Source organism: Phaethon aethereus, assembly GCF_964289735.1.
Source record: "Phaethon aethereus genome assembly, chromosome: 1".
Lineage (NCBI taxonomy): Eukaryota > Metazoa > Chordata > Aves > Phaethontiformes > Phaethontidae > Phaethon > Phaethon aethereus.
In genome coordinates, this window is record NC_138575.1 from 186,771,708 (window position 1) to 186,793,860 (window position 22,153).

Below are 22,153 nucleotides of genomic sequence, written 5' to 3' on the forward strand. Positions count from 1 at the left end.
GGCAATGGAAATTACAGCTGTAAACATTTCCCATGTCCATTCTGCCACAGCCTTAAGACCCTGGTTTAGCATGATTGAGGCAAAGGATGCTGAACGAACCCCAATCAAACACAGTGTAAGTATGAGGTGGGTTGTCTCCTACTTTTCACTTTGCTTTCATAATAGAACATTTTTGATGGAAGAAACATGATCAATTTGAAGCAGATATAAGATTAGGTACTTCTAACAAGCATCTTATTTGACCTGACTGCTGTTTTCTTTGAACTTGCAAACATCACGAGCTCTCCAGAAGAATGAAGTTGAAACATTTTTAGTAGTAGTTTTCCAAAGAAAAATGTGGTTTTGTTCAAACTGCAGACTTTTATGGGAACATAGTTTAAAAAGAAATGAATAGGAAAAGTTACAGATCTTTTTCTGACTTTCTCAGTTCATTTCTATTGTATCTAAACAAATGATAGCTTCATTAACCATTTTATTTAGACATTAACTTTGCATTAATTTTGGTTTTATAGTATTATTTGAAATAGTAAATATTAAACTGCTGCTATGGCAAGTCATAAGTTTCATTATTATATGACTGTACATTATATTGTCTGCTGTATTATGTTGCTCTATGATTACAACCAACAGTATTACTTTCTAACATTATTTTAAGGTACCTATTTTCACAACCAACATAAAATGATTTAATGTTCAAAAATTCAGAAAAATACCTGCTTTCTTCACAATGCCTGTTTTAGGAGAAATTTACAACTTTAAGCTTTTTTTTAGTTTAGAGGTGAAACCTAGATGAAAATATCAAAACATCTAGAAGAATGGGATTGCTGTCTACTGTTTTCTACCCAGCTCCCTTTTGAAGTTCTCCTAAGAGTGCTTTCTCACTTTACAAGTTCAGAGTAAGATGAGTAAGAGCATCTATGATACATGACGCTGAGGGTGATACGCATTTGCAGATCTGCGTCTCCTCATCCCCGAACATTAAGCTAGTACACAATATCCTTATTTAGAGAAAATTATAAAAACAGAATTATATAAATGGAAAAGTAAGCATTGAACAGTAGTCTCAGAAGTAGGAAAGGGAAAATAGACACAAGTAACTTAACCACAGCATTCATAGCGTCTAGACACCACAACATTTAAAATGTCTAATTCAGAATTATGCTGTTAGAGGCAGGCTATTCTCACGGTTCTCATTTCTTGAGCTTTCTTCCTAATCTTTTTTGTAGTTTCTAGCATTTGTTTTTTCTGTTTTGTTTTTTTCTTTTGAGGGTTGATGCTTTTTTGCTGTATTTGTTCCCATTCACAACAATACCAAAATATCATGATAGTGGTTCCCAGTGAGAGACCACTTGGAAACATCAATTCAAAATGTAACAAAATCTTAGAAGAAAGCCCATTCCTATCCAATTTTTGAAACTCAGAGGATCTGCACAGTTCAGATAAACCACACAGACATCTCAAGTTTCTGCCTGTGTGTGTCAAAAATGAATGTGAATTGCAAAACTTTTTCAAAAACTTACTCAACCAAGAGGTTTACATGGTTTTGTGACTTGGCAGATTTCTCAAAAAAATCCGTTAACTATATCTGGTCACTGAAACCAACTGGCTCCTGCAGATTACATGTCTTCCTTAGTGCGGGGTAGTTTGCTGCAATCACTGCTACCAAGTCTGGGACATTCAGATATATCACTGTAGTTCTGGAGTTCCCCAATTAAACCTCCATTATTAGTCACGGTAGCAGCTGTCACAACAACAGGATTATTTACACTGGTTTCAATAACTAATGTTGAGTTGGCTCTTTCTTATGGACCATTTTTCTTTTGCCTCTTCCTTTGGCTTGAGAATTATATCTTTTAAAAAATAATTAAAAAAAAAAAAATCTGTCTCCATTCAGAAACTTCTCAAAATTGTTTTGTACATCTCTGGATAAGTCCCTTGGTGGAACATAAACAACATATGAGGCCTTGAGTTAGCCATCTTCTCTGGAGGAAATTCACAGTAAGAATACCATTCTGGGACAATTCTCACAAGAATGAAAGTTACTGACTTTTTATGGGTTTATCATTTTTGAATATCCTGTCTTGTCTCAATATATCACAGCATGGAACTCCACTGTGTAAAATATTATTCTAGTCAGTGTACACACAGTCATTCATTAATTAGGAGCTAGGGATCTTCTTTGCCCCGGTAGAATACAATTTAAGAACATTGTTTTGGAAATGTGCTAATGAGAGCTATAAACCAGCAAATACTCTGATACTTACTGTGCTTTCAATTTTCTTGCATATATTGTGAACTAAAAGGTATTTCAGTCCATAAGAGCCTGATTAGGCCAAAGAGAGATGAGAGATTGACTTCAGTGAAATCAGGTACATTGTCAAATGTGAAAAATACAAAGATCAACAAACTGTACTTTATTGATGGGAATTCACCAATGCAAAATTAAATATAGTGCATTTTATGCATAAATATGCATTTTAACTTCTTTAAAGTGTGTATACTGTAATTAATAGAGTGCATATGTATAGAACACGTTTTCTTTTTGCAAGGATAACTGAGCTCTTAGTCTCACTTTTTCAGTAGGGGTTTTTTTTTTTCATTTAAGATGAACTGGAAAAAAATTAAGTCCTTTGCTATTATGAACAAGCATGCTCTGTTATATTTGTCCTATAATTGAAACTAATGTTCAGTGAGGGCAGTACTCCTAGGTTTTGCTGCATATTGCTATTCATGGATCAATTAAAGTTAGCAGCAGAATATTTGTCAAAAATGTATCCAGACCAGTAGAAATTATGTGTGGAGCAGAGAAAAAAAAATGTAATTTTCCATTTTTTGGTGAATTAATAATCAATTTTTATATCTCCAGTTAAATTAGGAATCTGATTTTTTCCAATATGTGCAGAAGCTGTTCTGACATATAGAAGCATGGCAAAGTAAGACATATTGTAATAATTAGCTGAATTATTCCTGGCATGCCATGAACAATTACAGGATTAATAACTACCCAACCAAATAGTGTTATGTTGGAATAAATTGACCGACAAGGGTTTTCAGTTAGGAAATGAAGCTCAGATGGATCATCAATAAAAACTACTGTGGAGAACAGACTTTTGAGAACTTCAGTGTTTTACATTTACAAAATATGGATGTGATAACTGTGCTTAATGACTGGAAGAAGCTATTTAAAAATTCATTTAGAATATTTTGCCCGCTTTAATTGCCTGGCCAAAGCCACAGCCTTTGACAGACACACTAATGTACCATGCAACCTATATTTAATATTGTGTTCTGATCAAAATAAAAAAAACTTGATGAGGCCCTTAATTAACCCCCTGCCTTCTGTACAGAAAGATTTTGTGTTTTTTTCTCATTTGCAATTCTGCTCATTTTACTGCATGTAACTCTGGGTTATTTATGGAATGTGACACCCTGACACAGAATACAACACTGTTTGTTAAGGAAGAGTGCAATATGCAAACTCAGGCTGAAATTCAGCAAGGTGTTTAAGCACATTTCTAATTTAGTGCTTGCAAGAAATCCCATTTACTATAACATAACTACTGCTTCCAATTAAGCACACAGTTTACTACCTAACTGAATCAGGATGTTAATTCACAATATTGGAGCTTTTCACGTCCTCTTTGTAAAATGTTAAGAATGACATCAACAGCACAGGAGGTCAAGACACATATTAAAACATGGGTACAGGCATGTTCTAGCATAAGAACTAGAGCAATACAGCTATACTGGAATGCTTATGTGGTCTTAAAGCTGATTTTTAATTGTTTTGGTGAAGCTAGTAACAGGAGGGTTATGCCAGGTGAGTATTAGCCCAACCCTGTAATTTTGTAGGCCCTCCCAAAAGAGGACCATAATTAGTTTTTTTGACCATGGCTTCTTTTTTTTTAGCTTATAAAAGATAACTTTTTGGTCTTTATGTCGCTGCTTTCAAAATACAGTCTTTCAGAAATGAACAAAAGAAAGACTTCTAGTAACTCTTCAGTAGCAGGTAATGTTGACCCATCTTGTTCCAGCAGTGAGGAGTCTCTGAAGATAATGCATTTTTGTGGGCTCAGAAAGCTGACGCTCAGGAGGCTCTTGCAATTCCTGGAGTGGTTGCTACAAGTCCTGGTAAACACAGAACACTTGGTGAGGAGAGTGCAACAGGTTCGCAAGACATGACATTAGGGGTTTGGGCAGAACCTAAAGACTTGCTAGTCCAGACTTCATGTGGAGGTGAGACCAGGCAGGCAGCAGCACGGACCAAGGAGAAAGCAGGCAGTTTGACTGTGGAGTTGGCTTGGGAAATATTCACTGATGACTGATCCGTTAGGGATGATAGAAGGCCTATAGAAGGTGATAGAACCCCAGAAACTTCATGACAGGAGGACCCGACAAGCAGGACAGCAAAGTCAATCCACGGGCAAAAGCTGTATTGTAAGGTCAGTATTGTCAATAACTAAGTGCAAGGACAGCTTACTTGCGACAGCTTTACAGCTCTTGTAAGTGTATTAGATCATTTGCAAAGGGAAGCTGTGCAGTCATATATTCATTTTCCCTTGAACGTGTCCTCTTCTCTTCTTAGGGTTCTGCCCTCATTCCCTACCTAAAGTTCAGGCAAAAGATAAGCATCCTCATTAGGCAGATAAGACTGAATATTAAGTGCCTAATCACATGCTTTACTTATGCCTATAAGTAAGAGCAAACTGTCAAGCTATGCAACACAGATGAATTTGGATACTTTTCAACTTAATCAAATAAGACTGCTGGTGACAGCTGCGATACTTGTTTATTTTTGTAAGCCCACCTGCTATCCTAGCACTATACAAATTTAAAGTCTTTATGAGTTTTACTCCTCATGTTTTCTATGTTCTTTGGAACTATGTGTTGCCAAGATAAATACACCTTCTAATCTACAATGTGATTTTGCTGCAGTTTAAAGCTTCCTCTCTCCTGTGAGCCTCCTATACACTCCAGCATATAATGGGCAACAGTTAAGAGTCTAGCACCAGAAAATAAAACAATGTCAATTACCCTACACCTAAAATTTTGAGTGGAGAAGAGGATAGAAGATCACATGCTTTTTTGGAAAAGATTTTCATGTCTCTCCTATATTGCACCTGCACGCTGCTATCAGCATGCAAATAATAATGAAATACTATGTCATTCAGCTAAGAATCCATTTACTCCAACAAAGGTCAAGTTCACAATACCCTGCAGACCATATATAAAACTGCTATCAGATTTGTTTCCCTTCCAGATCAGTCCATTGAATTTACATACTTAACAAACTAGCATCTAAAATTTGCCTTCTCGTCATTGCTTCTTTTATAGTCCTCAAAGGAAATTATTTTAGTTTCACATCTTTATCCTGCATATCCAAGCATATCCTCACCTTGTTGCTGTAGATTTAGAGATCATTATCATGCATGGTTATATACCTGCTAAATTGACTTTAGTCTTTCAATGTGATCTAAATTGTGTTTAATCTGCTCCCTTAATACTAATGGTGCTCTGAGAGGTGAGCACTTCACAAGCTGAGGAACTTTAATTTGATGCCTTTTGTACAGCCCAACTCTTCAAACACATCTTTAAATGGATAAAGGCTCTGTACTTTCTGCATCGATATTGTCAATGCATGTGTAACCTTTAGAGCAATCTCACTGCAAAATGATTATTTCCCTCATAGGAAAGAGAGATCACTCATTTAATTAGACATTTCCCCCTTAGAAGTTTCTTAAGCTGTGACTATATGACACAGCAGTTTTGCAAGATCTAGTATACTTGGTGGTGTTTTTTTTAGGAAGGAAGTATTTAGGATAGCTCAACTCTTTTTTTTTTTTTTTTACTTTTTTTTCTTCATTTGGGGTGTATTCCCACTCTGACAAATTTGAGAATACTGTTCCCAGGTTTTTCAGTTGTAATCCACTTTTCCTGTGAACTCGAAGTGGATTAATTTTCTTTTTTCATTATTACTTCTGTCCCCTTCTGACACTTGTAGTATTTGACAAAGATGAAACAGTAAAAGGTCCATGTGTAACACCTGAAAACCACCTATTAATGCAAACCACAAGCACTCATGCAAAATAGTAAAACTGGAGAATACTGTGATACAAGTTAACTGTGAATCAAGTCATCTTTTGCTCTGCAGCTCAACAAGACTAAACTAATACTTCACTATTTAATTGTTTGTACAACAATAGTACAAGGAGCTCTTAACCAACAAGAATCTACTGCATACATGTGTACCAGGAGCGACTCTTCCATTTGAGTCATTTCCAACACAAGACAAAAAGAAAAAAAAAAAGAGGCATGGAAAAATTAAGTGGCTTCCCTAAAATAGCACCGTGGGAAAAAAATCAGAATCTGCTATCTTCATCCTTTTACACTCCAAAACCTTTTTTTAATTTTATGTCTAAAGCACTCAGTGGTGCGATTTTTGGTGCCAGAGAAGTCCAATTTTTTTTTGCCTAGAAAGAAGGGACTGATCACCAGTGAGAAGGTGGTGACTTGGAGGTGACTTTGGAGATGTTGGGAAGTTTCAACTGAAAACTGTATCACTGATACTGTGGCACACCAGGGAACCTGAAATTCAGATCTTAAGGCTGGAATTCCATTGCCTTAAGCCAGCAAACCACAGTGCCTTGCACATCCTGAAACATGGAGGGAGAACATATCCAGTCCAACCACAGAAAACCTCTGGAAGTAATTTGATTCCTTGTACTGTTAGTACAGCTTTTGCCATGAAATAACCACCCTTAAATAGCTACTTAAGATTTTCAAAAGCTCACTGCCATGATTTTACTTTGAACTATATGGCTGGCTTTGTTTAAACAAAAGGGAGCTTTTTTCCTGGCCTTGTGCTCCCATTAGTACTTTTTTGCACTCTGAGACTGGAAACTGTCACACAGTGAGAAATAAAGATTGAACTTAAATTCTCAATACTTTCTGCTGTTGCCATACCTCATGAGTATCACCTGCCTTAGCATTCACCACGCTGACAACAGTTGTTAACCCCACTGGGCAGATTTTTGTTTCTTAACTTATCTCGTCATTTCCAGTCTTGATGTTATGCACACAGAGGTGGCTTATAGGTCTCATTTCTCCTTTGTGTTTATTGTAATTGGAGCTAAACAAGAAAATGCTAACAAGCAATTTAATTTACTAATTTCTTTTTTTTTTCTCCTATTTCTTTTCAATGACTATCCAGGAACTGATCTTGAATTTAAACATCATTTGAATTTAAACGAATAAATTCAGGAAAAAAAATTTTGGCCAACAGCTGGATTGTAAACAAGTCACTGACACCCTTTGCTTTGCCAAATTTGAGCTCTTTGATCAGCAGACTGTTCAAAGTTTCTTGTTTCTTAGGTTAATTTTAGGACTGAGTGCATGGGTCTGAGTGCAAATGCTGGGTCTGATAGAGGTGAAAATTCACATTTGTCATAATTTTTCTACATGTCCTTAAACTCTCTCAGCCTTGATTGTTTCCCTGCAAAAAGCTTCCTACTTCCACTAGTATCAAACTGGTTTTCCCACTGGTAGGTTTATGCTAGGAGCTCTGCAGCGTACCTTTATAAGTATAAGAAATAAACAATAGAGCAACACACAGTGCCTTTTTAAAAAATTACTAATATACACTGTATGTATTTGCTTGACTCAATTTACAATTCTGAATGGTCTCTGTGGCTTTCAAAAGAGCATAAAATAAATGCAGCCTCTTTGGGAAACTATCACTGTTGCCCATGTTTGCCTTGCATTTCCAGCACAATAATTCCTTCTCTTGCACCAAGAATAGCTTAAGTCTAACCCCAGTTTTAGGGTGCGCATGACTAGAGGGAATTAATGCACAACAAATGCCACTGCAGAACAGTGACAGCTGAGCCTATCGTTCCCTTCTTTCTTATTTGTAGATTATTTTAGAGGACTGACCTGCTTCTGTCTAAAGAAGTGAGAGGTACTCGCAAGCCAGACATATGAAAACCCCACCAAAACAAAAAAAAAACAAACAAACAAGCAAACAAACAAAAAAACACATAAAAAAAACTGTTCACACATGGCTTCCAAGTGTAGTTGTTCCTTGCAATCTCTCCCCCAACAATACTGAAATGGTTGTCAGAGGGCCTCCAGATTGGAAGGAACATATTTCAGAAACAGAAAAAAGTAACCACCTTCTTTGGCCTTGAAAATCCCAGCACAGTGCCCTGTGGGAGGGGAGCGAGTCACTGTAAGGACCTGCCATCCTCCTCACAGAAGGCCTACTTTCAGTGGAAAAAAACACCCCAATCTTCTCTTATCCCCGTGCAGATAACAGTAATGGCTCTTGTAACGGTTTAGAAGAACAGCACTCCCTGAGCTACAAGATGCCCTTGGCTTTTTTTTTCTCCCCTCCTATATCACATAATAAGTCTCACCATCAAGTCCATCCATCAACCCACCACCACCATGTCCACTAAACCATGACCTGAAGTGCCATGTCTACACATTTTTTGAATACTTACAGTGACGGTGACTCCACCACCTCCCTGGGCAGCCTGTTCCAATGTTTAATCACCCTAATATCTTCTTCTAATATATCATTGCATATGTAGCATAATTGGTAGATTTGACCCAATAAGCTCATAGCTCAGTAAACATTTTATGGTTTGAGAGAGATATATATGTGTGTATGTGAGTATGCTTGGGTTTATTTCAAGAGGTTTTTCTCATTTCTTTCCATTTCTATTCAGAGTGTTTTATATACCCTGGACTCCCTGCGTGTGTGCACATGTCCCTCAGATTACTAGAGAATTACACAAAGGTTTTTGAGATGAAAGTATACTTCCTGAAGCCACTGCTGTATGGAAATCTTTCCTTCTTAGATGTCTCTCTTTCACTTTCATGTATTTTTTCACTGAAGCTCTTTTTTTCATGTGTTCTCCTGCTAGAGGCTGGTGGCAAGCAGCCAGGCTAGACCTAGATCTCTAGGCTATCATAGGTCATCCTGAGATCAGTGGACATGCTAACGATCCTTTGTTTAAGACAGACGTCAAAAGACATTAAATTGCTTTGTGGCTGAAACAATAGAAAACACAAAAAAATATAGCCAGCCCTCTGGGACTGCAGGGAAGGGAGCAAACAAGAGGCTGAATGGATATTTTACTCCTACTGCATTTTAACCTCCAGTGCTCCAGTCATTTCCATTTCATTAAATCACCTGTTAACTAACACCCATTGCCCTAAAATTCTGTGGGACTAATATGACATTTCATGTCTCTTCTTATAATGACAGAGACAGAAAGAGGCATATGCATTTCACCATAGGCACAGTCCACCGGCTATACCTTCCATACAGTCTTGCTATATATACCAGACTCTGACCCAAAGGTACTAGAATCTGGCCCCAGTTTTAACATAAAGATAAACAGAATTTGTCACTGAAGACAGGATAATCTTTTTCTCAAAGCCTATGACTTTATTTTGTATCCATCTAAGAAGCCCAGAGATGTATAGGATTGATTTTTATATCCAACCATAATTTCCAAGTGCTGAACTGTTTCTAATTGGTGTTTTCTTGCATTAATGAAGTCACATATATTCTCAGGAAAAAAAAAAAAACTATCTTGAACATTTTTAGGCTATAGGATATCAATGCATGTTTAGAACCATATTTCTAACATGTGCAAAGAGTCATCTCATGGGAATCTTCTCTGTAGCCTTTCTCTGATGGACCCAACTAGCCATTCACTCTGCATAAAGTAATCTAAGTACTAACTAATCGTTAAATTATCTTATTTTCACCCAGCTTACATCAGCCCTCAAAACAAAGTTCTGCTTGCAGGTCCAACCAAAATCATAGCAGCAGATGTCAATGCATATTAATACACGAACAGGTGATGCAGCCACTAATTCTGGAAGCCATTTCCAGACACATGAAGGGCAAGAAGGTGATCAGGAGCAGTCAGCATGGATTTATGAATGGGTTCAACCTGATAGCCTTCTACAATAAAAAGACTAGCTTGGTGTGTTGGAGGAGAGCAATAGAAGTTATTTATCTTGATTTCAGTAAGGCTTTTGATGCTGTTTCCCATAACATCCTCATAGACAAAGCTGATGAAATACAGATTAGATAAGTGAGGTGGACTGAAATTTGGCTGAATTTTGTTCAGCAGGTTGTAAGCAGTGACATGAAGTCCATTTGGAGGCTAGTCACTAATGGTGTACCTGAGGGTCAGTTATGGGTCCAATAGTATTTAACTTCTTCATTAATGATGTCAATGACAGGATCAAGTGCACACTCAAGAAGTCTGCAGACAACACAAAACTAAGAGGAGTGGCTGATACATCAGACTCGGTTGTGCTGCCATTTAAAATGACCTCCCCAGGCTGGAGAAATGGGCAAAGAGGAACATTACAGACTTCAACAAAGGAAAATGCCAAATCCTGAAGGAATAAACCCAGGCACCAGTATATGCTGGTGGCCAACCAGCTGGAAAGCAGCTCTGCAGAGAAGGACCAGGCATCCTGGCGGACAACAAATTGAACAGGAGCCAGCAATGCCTGCTTGCGACAAAGGCAGACAATAGCATACTGAGCTGCATGAGGAAGAGCATTGCCAGCAGTTCGAGGGAGGTGATCCTTCCCTGACATGGTTAACCCCAGCCAGCAACTCAGCACCAAGCAGCCACTTGCTCACTCCCCCACGGTGGGATGTGGGAGAGAATCAGAAGAGTAAAAGTGAGGAAACTCATGGTTTGAGATAAAGACAGTTTAACAAGGAAAGCAAAAGCTGCGCACGCAAGCAAAGCAAAAGAAGGAATCCATTCACCACTCCCCATGGGCAGGCAGGTGTTCAGCCATCTCCAGGGAAGCAAGGCTCCATCACACGTAATGGTTTCTTGGGAAGACAGACACCATAACTCCGAACATCCCTCCACCCCTTCCTCCTTCTTCACCCCAGCTTTATATACTGAGTGTGATGTTATATGGTATGGAATATCCCTTTGGCCAGCCTGGGTCAGCTGTCCTGGCTGTGTGCCAGCTTTCCATGCACCCCCAGCCTCTCCTGCACGAGAAGCTGGACTGTCCTTGACTACTTAGCAACAACTCAAAACATCAGTGTGTTATCAACATTTTCTCATCCCAAATGCAAAACACAGCCTCACACTAGCTTCTGTGAAGAAAATCAATTCTACCCTAGCTGAAACCAAGGCATTCTCCTCTGCTCAGTTCTATCAAGGCCACACTTGAAATGCTGGGTCCATTTCCAGGCTTCCCAGTACAAGAGAGACATGGACATACTGGAGAGAGTCCAGAAAAAGTCCAGAAGGTAACTTAAGGACTGAAACACATCTGATAAAAGGACAGGTTGAGAGAGCTGAGACTGTTCAGCCTAGAGCAAAGAAGGCTCTGAGGGATCTTGTCAATGTATATCAACACCTGATGGGGGACCAAAGAGGACAAAGCCAGTTTCTTCTCAGTGGTACCCAGTGACAGGACAAGAGTCAATGGGGACAAACTGAACTGCAGGAGGCTCCATCTGAACATCAGGAAACACTTTTCTACTGTGAGCATGACCAAGCACTGGAGCAGCTAGCCCAGGGAGGATATGGAGTCTCCATCTGTGGAGACAGTCAAAACCTTATCAGTCCTGGGTAACCTGCTGTAGCTCATGCTGCTTGAACAGGAGGGTTGGACTAGACAATCTCCAGAGGTACCTGCCAACCTCACCTGTTGTGTGATTCTATGATTCAGTAATGCTGGTTATCAAAAATCCATTACAGAACAGTTTGAGCTCTTTTTCTCTCATTTTCTTAATGGTCCACACAGCTTTGTGAAACCTGCAAGTGCTTTTGATAACACGGTGTTAAGGCATTAATAAAAGAATCCCCAGGGTTACATTTTAACTTCAGATATCAGTCTTGACCTGGTCAGTCGCTAAGCTGTTGAGTAGCCCAAGGAATCCCCATGAATGACAGACAAGCCTTGCACTGAGGTTTACTCTGCTCCCTGCTAGTCCCTGAATTCAGAGACTGAAGACAATCATATTAGCAAAACACTGACTCTGCCCAGCACTACCTTGGCTACACCAGATCTACACAGTGGGTGCTAATATCTGCTCTGATTTCCCAAATCTCCCCTCAGCAACCAAGGGGGAAAACAGTCAACACTTTTCATTGGAGGTGTGTGCCTCCAAACTGTGGGAAAACAGCAGAAGGAAATTAAAGCCTCTCCTCCCACTTAGGGCATGGGCTAAAGCTGTAGAGAGATCCACCGTCTGTCCTCAGAGTGCTAACATTATTTTGTGGGTCAAACCAGATACATACTGCACTCTGGCTAGTGATTTTGGAAGGTCTGTTGCCAGCAAACACTTGCCAGACTATTCTATGCAACATTCTTGCCCAAGTCCTTATTTATCTTGCATATTTTAATTAAATCATTTCACTTTCATGTCACTACTAATTCTGAAAGAGGACTCAACCGGTATTTGTTTATAAAAAGCTTGTTGTAAGCAAGGCATTCATTAAGCTTTGCCTGGTAATCTACACTGTTCATTATTGCAGGGCAATTGCTATTGCTGTATCATTAAGCTTTAAATACTTTGCTCTCTTTATCTTCGTTAGTGATACAAACTTTAAATTATCACAAACGTGCTGCATTTTTTCCCCTTAGCTGACACAAATGCCATTTCAGAGGCTTCTGCTGTAATAATAAGTATCCCAGAAAAAAAACTCTCTAAAGATTATTCCTTTCTTTCAAAAACCTTTTCTCCACATACTCGTTAGCTGAGCGAACTCAGACATAAACCACAGCAATTCTCCACTGGGAAGCTACAAATCTCTCCTGTCAATGAGAATCATATACTTTCTTAACAAAGCATTTACATTTATTGATTTAAGGAATTCTCCTTATTTTGAAAACGGTCTCCATAACATGTCAGGAATCATTCTGGAAAAGAAACAGAGCAAATTGATTTTTTCCTTCTCCACACAGTATATCCATATTTAGAAAAAGACAGACTTCATAATACCTTTTCCACGTGGGAAGTCCTTCAACAAAAAGAAAAATAAATGTCCTTTAAAGATACTATTGAATTGTGATTTTTCTTGGAAAGTTTCTATGTTTCTTTTATTCTACTGGAACAGGAATGGGTTTATCTGAATGACACAGATAGGTGTAAAAATTGTTTAGGAGGTTTCTCTGACATCAAAGTTCAAACAAGAAGTGAGTGATTCAAACTGGATGCCATCCATGGCTGCCAGACCTTGGATCCTGACGTTGCCACTGCACAAAGAGTCAGGATACATGAACGTTGTGCTTCCACCCAAATATAGCCCCTATTTCTCTCCTTGGTCATACAATACCACTCCAGGTAGAGTTCCCCACACAAAGTAACTGCATTGCATAGTCTCCATATTAACACTGCTGTCCTGATTCAATGTCAGGGAAGGTTTTGATACGATCCCGAGAGCCAGATTAAGACACAAACGAGGTCAAATAACATATATCCAGGACAGCTTTTATTATCAAAAGTAAAGAATTAGTAGCAATAGGACAGAATGGAATAAAAAGATAGAAATCAAGCAAGCATTCGAGATAGAGTAGCAAGGATAGTCACCACCATGGATCCGCGGCGTCCTGGGGTCCAAGTCTCTCAATGTTTTCGGTGGTGAGTGATTGCGCTCAGAGGTGGCCGGCAGCAGGGCTTGTCTTGGCAACCTCTTTTATTCTCATTCAAGGCCTGCAATTTAGCACATCTTTGCATTCCTGCATATGCACATACCAAACACGTTTCACGGTGGGTGGCTCCAGCCCTGCTCCTTACACGACTATCTCATCTATTGTAGCCGTTATCTTGGCAGGGTGTTTTTCATCAGCCGGAGATCTCTGTGGCCATGTAGCCATCCTTATCTTAGATAAACAATCTTTGAGACAAATGTTTTACGATTCAGTCTCTCACAACTGCATACATATTTAGCTTAGCAGAGACGATCAGAGCAATTTCCAGAAAAACACATGGGTGAAAAGGAAGAGGACTGTCATGGTTAACCCCAGCCAGCAACTAAGCACCACGCAGCCTCTTGCTCACTCCTTCACAGTGGGAAGGGGGAGAGAATCAGAAGGGTAAAAGTGAGAAAACTCGTGGGTTGAGGTAAAGACAGTTTAATAGGGAAAGCAAAAGCCGCGCACGCAAGCAAAGCAAAACAAGGAATTCATCCACTGCTTCCCATGGGCAGGCAGGTGTTCTGCCATCTCCAGGAAAGCAGGGCTGCATCATGTCTAACAGTTTCTTGGGAAGACAGACACCATGACTTCTAACGTCTCCTTTCCCCTTCCTTCTTCTTCATCCCAACTTTCTATACTGAGCATGACGTCATATGGTATGGAATATCCCTTTGGCCAGTCTGCGTCAGCTGTGGTGGCTGTGTCCCCTCCCAGCTTCCCGTGCACCCCCAGCCTGCTTGATGGCAGGCCAGCAGGAGAAGCCGGACTGTCCTTGTCTGCTTAGCAACGAACCACAACTTCAGTATATTATCAACAATTTCTCATCCCAAATCCAAAACATAGTCTCACACTACTAGCATCTATGAGGAAAATTAACTCTATCCCAGCTGAAGCCAGAACAGGGAAGTAACATAATTCAAAGTTTGGCTCTTAGACTGATCATACATTTTGCATTCAACAATCTTTAGGTAAAACCAGGAATATACACTGGCCTAAGTACCTAGAAATGACTTGTCGTACCTTATCTATCCTCATCATACCTTATTTCACCTTGTCATACCTCAGCATACCCCTTTTTTACCTCAACAGGCTGTCCACTGTAACCTTCTCTTTGTTGCATTGCTTTTCTTCAGGCATCTTTTACCATGAGTAGAGACTTGGAAGCAGAAATATACAGTTTAATGAGTGCACAACTATTTGCTAATTGGATGCAGCCAGGACAGATCAGTAATATATTTGCCACTCCTGCCATGTGTACCAGGTTAGTCTTGGCCAGCCAGCTGGTGTCATGGGGAAACATCAGCCCCCATTACCCTGCAGAACAGGCAGGTCCTCAACCTTGCTGCTGTCATCTTCCACCTCTCTACATTTTCTTTCAGGGTTTTAGACCTTCTCATGTCAGTATTCTTCTCCTGAGTCCTTGAGTTACAATTACCATCATAAAAATTTCACTTCTCTCTGTTTTTATTTTTCCTATCTTGAATGGCTTTAGCTTATATACTTTTTTCACAGCTCAACAACAATTTTTCTCAGTAAAGCTGAACCAAGGTCACAAAATCGTGCTTCACAAATCTGAGCCCTGGAGCACAAACAGCTGAACCTGTGGGCTATGGGTTACACCACAGGGCTATAGATTTATACTTTTGCTTGCTTGCTTGCTTACTAAAAAAAATGCATAGCTAGAGCAAGCTGGAGCTGATTTGTTCCATACAGACGGCAACACAGCCTCCACGCAGACCAAGAGCTGATTATCCAAGAAAAAAACCCCAAACAAATCAACAAAACAAAGCAAGGAAAGAAGGGCACTGTTCAGTAAATTTAGCTTAATAGGCATCACAGACTTATACTGGAAGGCTCATAAAAATAGAGGCAGATACACAATCAATGATATGACTCAGTAATTGCTTTATGCATGTGAACAATGTTTTCAAAAGTCCAAAACAATGTCTGCAACAGAGATGTTAGCAAGATGCGATGCTAAATTCCTCATATTCATTAGAGAATGTCATAGTGCTGGGTAATGAATTATTCTTGACACCACTAAAGTCTTCTGTTGTCTGAAACCTTTTATCTTTGGCAATCTAATGTAAATGCCAGGCTGGAAACGTGTGCCTCTCAAATGTATTCTGGCATCATCTCGCAGGACAGAAATCAGCAGCTTGTTGACAATTTTCTTAGAGCATTTCATACTGGACTAACTGTCAATACTCCATCTAGTCAAATATCCTGCATCCAACAGTGACCTAAAGCCAAAAAAAGTTAACAAACAAACACAATGCGTCTTGCTGATTTTGCTCCCAGATTACACAATCCCTACCCTGAAGAGCTTACCCTTGATTTTGTAGTAAAGGATAGGGTAAATAGGTGCAGCAGCCTGGCATTTACAATATCAGAGGTTCTCAAACTGTGATGTGTACATTTAGCCACGTGGCTTTGTCCCTTCTGTCTTATTTTCCCAGACACTCAAGCACTTTAAGGGACAGATAAAAATAAACCTTCTAGCACTCAACAAAAAGTGTGTTTTCCTAAAATTGCTTTTCACTTGTAAAACAATTACTTGCAAGCTGAACTTGCAACAGGATGTTCTAAGATTCAAAGTGGAAAAGGAGCAGTCTTTGGCTCTAGGGATGAAACATATGGCTCACAAGACAATCTCTGCAAGATTTCATTTACCTCTGATAGCTGCTCTGAGTACATTTCTTACCAGCTTCCTGTGAATAAAGCTGCAAATAATTCTATGCTTTACCATGTTGTCTCATATGGGTATCTATACTCTGCTGCAGCGCAAGTTACTCCAGTCAGTTTTACTACCCATCTGCATAGCCTTTTGAGGGCAAGATCACAAAAAATGAATGCAACATTTGAGATGATGAGGTGCCAGATGCATATTCTCTTATTGTTTGTTGCTGCTTCATGTGACAAGCTCATTTATATGACATCCTAGTCTGCCCCCCTTGCTCTCAGTGAGTAGACTAGTTATTCCATTGACTCCATGGGACTAATGAATGCAAACATTTGCCTGAGAATATGCACAGCTCTCTGTGAGTTAGTGGCAGGATCTGGCACGAGGAAGAAGTCAGCTGTGACTAGGGAAGGCTAGAAAACATGATGCCAATAATACATACAGAAGGGAAAAAGCAGACTTAATGGCAGAATCCTGAGGGAAGCATTTCCTCTTCCTGTATCCATCTACAAGTAAAGGATGCTAATTAATTTCATGGGTTTAATGTGGTAGGGGAAGTCTTCTGGAACAGTTTCCACATAAACAGTTTCAGCTGGGATAGGTGGACATTTGTTTCACTACTTGATTTTCAGGTACTATTTATTTTTTTTAGTCACCAAAAGCATGTTCGTGCCATTGTTAACTGGTTGTTTTAAGGAATTCTGCATAAGTATATGTAGCATTCAGTGAAAAAGTGCTTTGAGCACATTACTGTGATTCTTCATTCCTTAGCAAGATAATTATGTAAAAATACTTCACCATTCAGGAAATCAGCTACGAGTTAACTCTTCCTCCTAAAGAAAATGTTTCATTCTCATGTGGATTCTTCTCTACGATTTTATTTTATTATTTATTTGGTTCTTATTCTGAGTCTTTCTCTATTCCTGTGCATGCAAAATGTTAACGACAGATACATCTAAATGCATACGTACCTATTTAGGTACACATTAGTGAACTGTAAATATTTTTGCATCATTTGTGTTTTATAAAGTTTCCATGGGAAATGCTCTAATAACTTTCTTGCTTGCAATTTTTCAATCAGGAGTGAAATCCTTACTATGTATTTCTCAGCTCAGTATGGAAAGGGATTTAATGGTGTCTAAAGGTGATGTATGCACACCACTGTCCTATGGCCCAATCAATGATGCCAGTGGGAAAACTTCTTTCTATTGATTTCAGTGGGCTTTGAATTAGGTCTCTACAAAAAAATCAAAACCCAGCAACTGTGACTTGTGAATATTTTTAGTAGTAGGGTGGTCTTTGTAATTCAATACCTTACACTATATATAAGCTATGTTCAACTGCATCTGCCAAAAGTTAGTGAGATAAATATATACCTAAACACCCCTATAGTATCGGTTGCCTCTGTTAAGTTGCAGCTAGTGAGAACTTTGATAGAGGAGATATTTTTACAGACATGCTTCTTTGCATGTAAAACAAATGTGTGCTTTGTCCCCTACAATTTTTCAACCAATGCAGATTAAGATGAATTTGAAAGTAGATGTTGTGACCAATGATAAAAGTCATGATCATGGCTGTATTAAATTTTGGTGCCCTGGAGCCCAGTATAGAATTGTCATAACTGCCAATTATCTGCCTCCTGAACCTCACTTTTATTCACAGAATGCTTTGGGTTGGAAGGGACCTTAAAGATCATCTATTTGCAAGGCTAATTCCACGGGCAGGAACACTTTCCACTAGACCAGGTTGCTCAAAGCCCCATCCAACCTGGCCTTCCAGGGATAGGGATCCACAACTTCCCTGGGCCACATTTTGCCATGCCTCACCACCCTCAAAGTGAAGAAACTTCATCCCAACATGTGCAAATACAAAAGGTCCTACATTTGTCTGCTTCATGATAAGGGCAACAAGCTCATGCTGTGCAAACTTGGATATCATGGACACCCTGTGACAATCTTATCACTGGGAAGAAATCTTAGGAATTTTGGGGAATGAGAATAATAAGATTTATTTCTTTCTTTCTCTAAAATATTTTAAAATAAATTTTGTAATAAAATAACTTTAAATCTATATGAACCTGAAACCAGAACACACATAAATATGTGCCAAGCCACTAGGGCTGTAGTGACACAGAAGAAAGCCCACTGTGCCAGCAGAAAGAAGAGTAAACAGGTACAGCTGACAAATAAGTACAACCGTTTCTGTAACACTTTCTATTTTCAAGGTTTTTATCATTATTACTGAACTATGCTCCTTGGCACTGCAAGTTGTTAATGGCTGCTAACAAGCCTGTATTTGAACTGCAGACAATCACAGACGTCATTAAAGCTGTTGAAAGTGCTAGCCATTTAAGCTAAATGGAAGAAACCACTGAACTCCTTCATGCACTAAAAGTGCTGAAACAGTAGAAGTGACTGTCCAGGGCCAGACAGAAACCTGGGAGCAAACTAACTCAGGGAAAATGAGATGGCTTCCTTTATCCTTTGATTGTAAATCCAAAGGCTAGCCAGTTCCTTCCCTCAAGCTTTGGGCAGCAGAGCCAGGAAGCGAATGTCAGGAGACACTGAGGTAAACACCTTGAAGCACAGCCACAAAAGGAGGTAGAATGTCTGGGAGAACAGCACTTTCCATGAAATATGTGGGCAAAAAACCTCATCTCCCATCACCTTGAAAAGAGTTGGAGGTTGAACTTGAAAAAAAGACATTAAGTCTTCCAACAAATTTCTAACACATCAGAACAGGATGATTGCTGGAGAGTCTGTGCCTACACCTATTTTGATAAATGCAAGACAGCAGGGAACAAGCTCAAACACTGGACTACTGTAGTCTCTACTGTTTAATTCCTGACGCATTCTTTGACTCTGTTTTGATTTGCCCCAAAATCCTATCTCTGGGTAGGAGTGGATGTAAGCCAGTTGATACCACTTGGCCTTGGAACAAGGATCCACCAAGCTTCCTTTACTTAACAAAAGAACGTAGAGGCCAGAGTGTCAACAGAGTCAAGGAGTGCACAATGAAGAAAATTCCAGAGCATAAAACAGTTAAGGAATTTTCTGTATCTGCATTGCAGCGTGAAGGAATCTGAGGAATTTCCCATTTCATACTTGTTTATCAGAAGATCTGTCTCAGATCGAGCAATTTGCTGATTATATTAGCAAAGGAGGTTATGAAGCAAATGGATCAATTGAATAGTCGCATATCATCATTTTTAAAGGAATTCAAGGTTGAAATAGTAGAATAACTCACCACCGTATGTCAATTCTCATTTAAAGCTGCCTTGTTATCAGAAGTCTTGGAAGGTGGCCAATGTGGCATCAGTTGTAAGTTACAGGGAAAACTGGGAAACTACAGACCAGTAATAGATCTAGCATGCGCACGGAGTAAATGCGTAACTACAAGAAAGACGGCTTATGGATAAATATGACATGCTGAAAACAAGAAGACCCTCTTTTGTAAAGAGAAAGCACTTGTCAAGACCATAAAAGTTACAGGAGTTCTCCGAGGGAGATCCTTAAGCAAGTAGACAACAGTTTACTGTGATTCACAAAAGTAATTTAACAAAGTCCTTTGCCAAATGTTGTTAAGGAGCCCAGACTGTCATAGCGTAGCAGGGAAGGTCCTCACGTGTATAAACAACTGGTAAGAAGGTAGGAAAGAGTGTGGAAGTAAATAGTCAGCTTTCCCAGTAAAGAGAAGCCGTGAGTTGTCTGCCACAGGAATTTGCACAGGTGCTTGGACCGTTTAAAATATTCATAAACAACGTGGAAAAAGGGACGAAAGAACCAAGATTGCTCACAATATTAGGTATGCTAGATTGACTTTATATTCATACTACTACATAAAACAGAATCAGGCACTGTTTTTCAGCCCTGACCCAAGTGGTACAGGCTGGTAGTATCCACATTATACAGTACTTTGTATTGGATATTATCTGATCTTCGTGTGGTTACTTTAAAAAATATGAATTGGTTTTGTTTCTTTTTTAATTTATGTTCAAAATGAATATAAAAATGTGAAGGCAGTGTTACTCTCTGTCAGAGTGGCATTTCTCTAGCAAGAAACCCCATATTTATTATACACCCTGAATCTGACTTGAAGGTAGATACGGATGTTCTAGAATAAAAAGTCTGCATAATATACTGCTGGAAAACTATGTGGGATGGAGGGAGCCGAAACTAGGGCATTATCACTCAGCACATGCTGTCTCCAAACCAATGAATGGGTGTTGGTTTGAAAAGTGCTAGTTGTACTAGTTGGCAGGGACCAAAAGTATACCAGAAGACACGCTAGCAGTGAAGCAGTGGCTTAACTCAGAGCTCTCATAGCCTTAGGCTCTAGCACATGGTTGCCCATTTTGCCATTTGTCAGCATGGTGCTCCCTGACACTCTCCCAAACAATGCCTGGGTACAATTTGGGAGGGAAAACAATAGACCAGGGATGTTTTCTAGTACAAACCAATAAACATATGCTCTGACGACAGTAAGGAGAAGGCCATCCTCTTTTTTTTTTTTTTTTGGTAGAAAAAGAGCTTAGCCCTATTTTGACAAGCAATGCTACTTGCCTTAAGGGACAAGTGATCATATGTCAGTGATCTATTTGATCTATTATGTTTTCCAACATAGATGCTAATCCCAGTGGCACAGTGCTTGAAAGCACTGTGTGGCCCCGATTCACTTACTAGGATAAATCCAGAAGGACTAAGTGACTGGGCAAGGACATGGTGAAATTCAATATAGGCAAATTTAAAGGGAGGATCATGGGAGGGGGAAAAGGTCCTAACTTTATGTACTGAAGAATGAGCTCCGAGCTGACTAATAATTAAAAAGGTATGAGATCCTCGTCTTCTAGACCCAGGAAAAACGCACTTTAGTTCCATAGTAGTTGGGAGGAAGAAAAAAAAAAAGTGAAAATTAGGAATTATTAGAAAGGCTCATAGCAGCATGAACAACACATTCAAAGGTATGGAGGAGCTTTGCCACATCAAAGACTGTGGCAGATGGACCTCTGGTCCAGCTTGGAACAACCATCACTATGTTCTTGTGCTCTGACTGCTTTTTTCCTACTGTGTTCAGAGGTACAGGATTTTCCCCAGTCTTTTTTCAAATAAATAGGATTGCATTTGTATAAACACTGAAGACTGATGTTTACAATTGATTTCAGAGCATCCTGACAAAGCTTGAAATATTGACTAACACCTTGGAGCCAAGCAATTGTACACACTTACACATACACACAGATATACGTATGCCTGCACAAATGAACACACTGTAGTTTTGTATCTTTGCTACTATGCAGGTCAACTAATAAAAAACCCAAATACTTGCATAGACTTTCCATCACTATGATTTAAACCACTTTACTGGTTTAAGTATCCCATGAGCCTTTTTACAAATATCAAAGCAGGGGTGTTTAGCTGAAGGGACTACGTTTCTATCAGGGGTAGGGCTTGTAGCCAGAGCGTCTGCCAGAGTGGCAATCTGATGGTTGGAAAATTTTTGTCAACTGAATGTGTGTGAAGTGAATTTGAAATCTACAAATTCAGACACTGGCAAGAGCTTGAAGTTGTGTAACTGTCACCACTTCCAGTAAAACCTGAGCTGCTCACATTCGGCTGCCAGACCCTTTGAAGCAGCCGCTGCCAGACAGCCAGCTATCTGAGACACTTTTCCGTGCAAACACTGGATCAGAGATTCTAAAACAACAGGATTATTCCTGACTCTCAGCAACTTCAAGGTAAGAAACGTGGAACAAAACATCTATTGTAT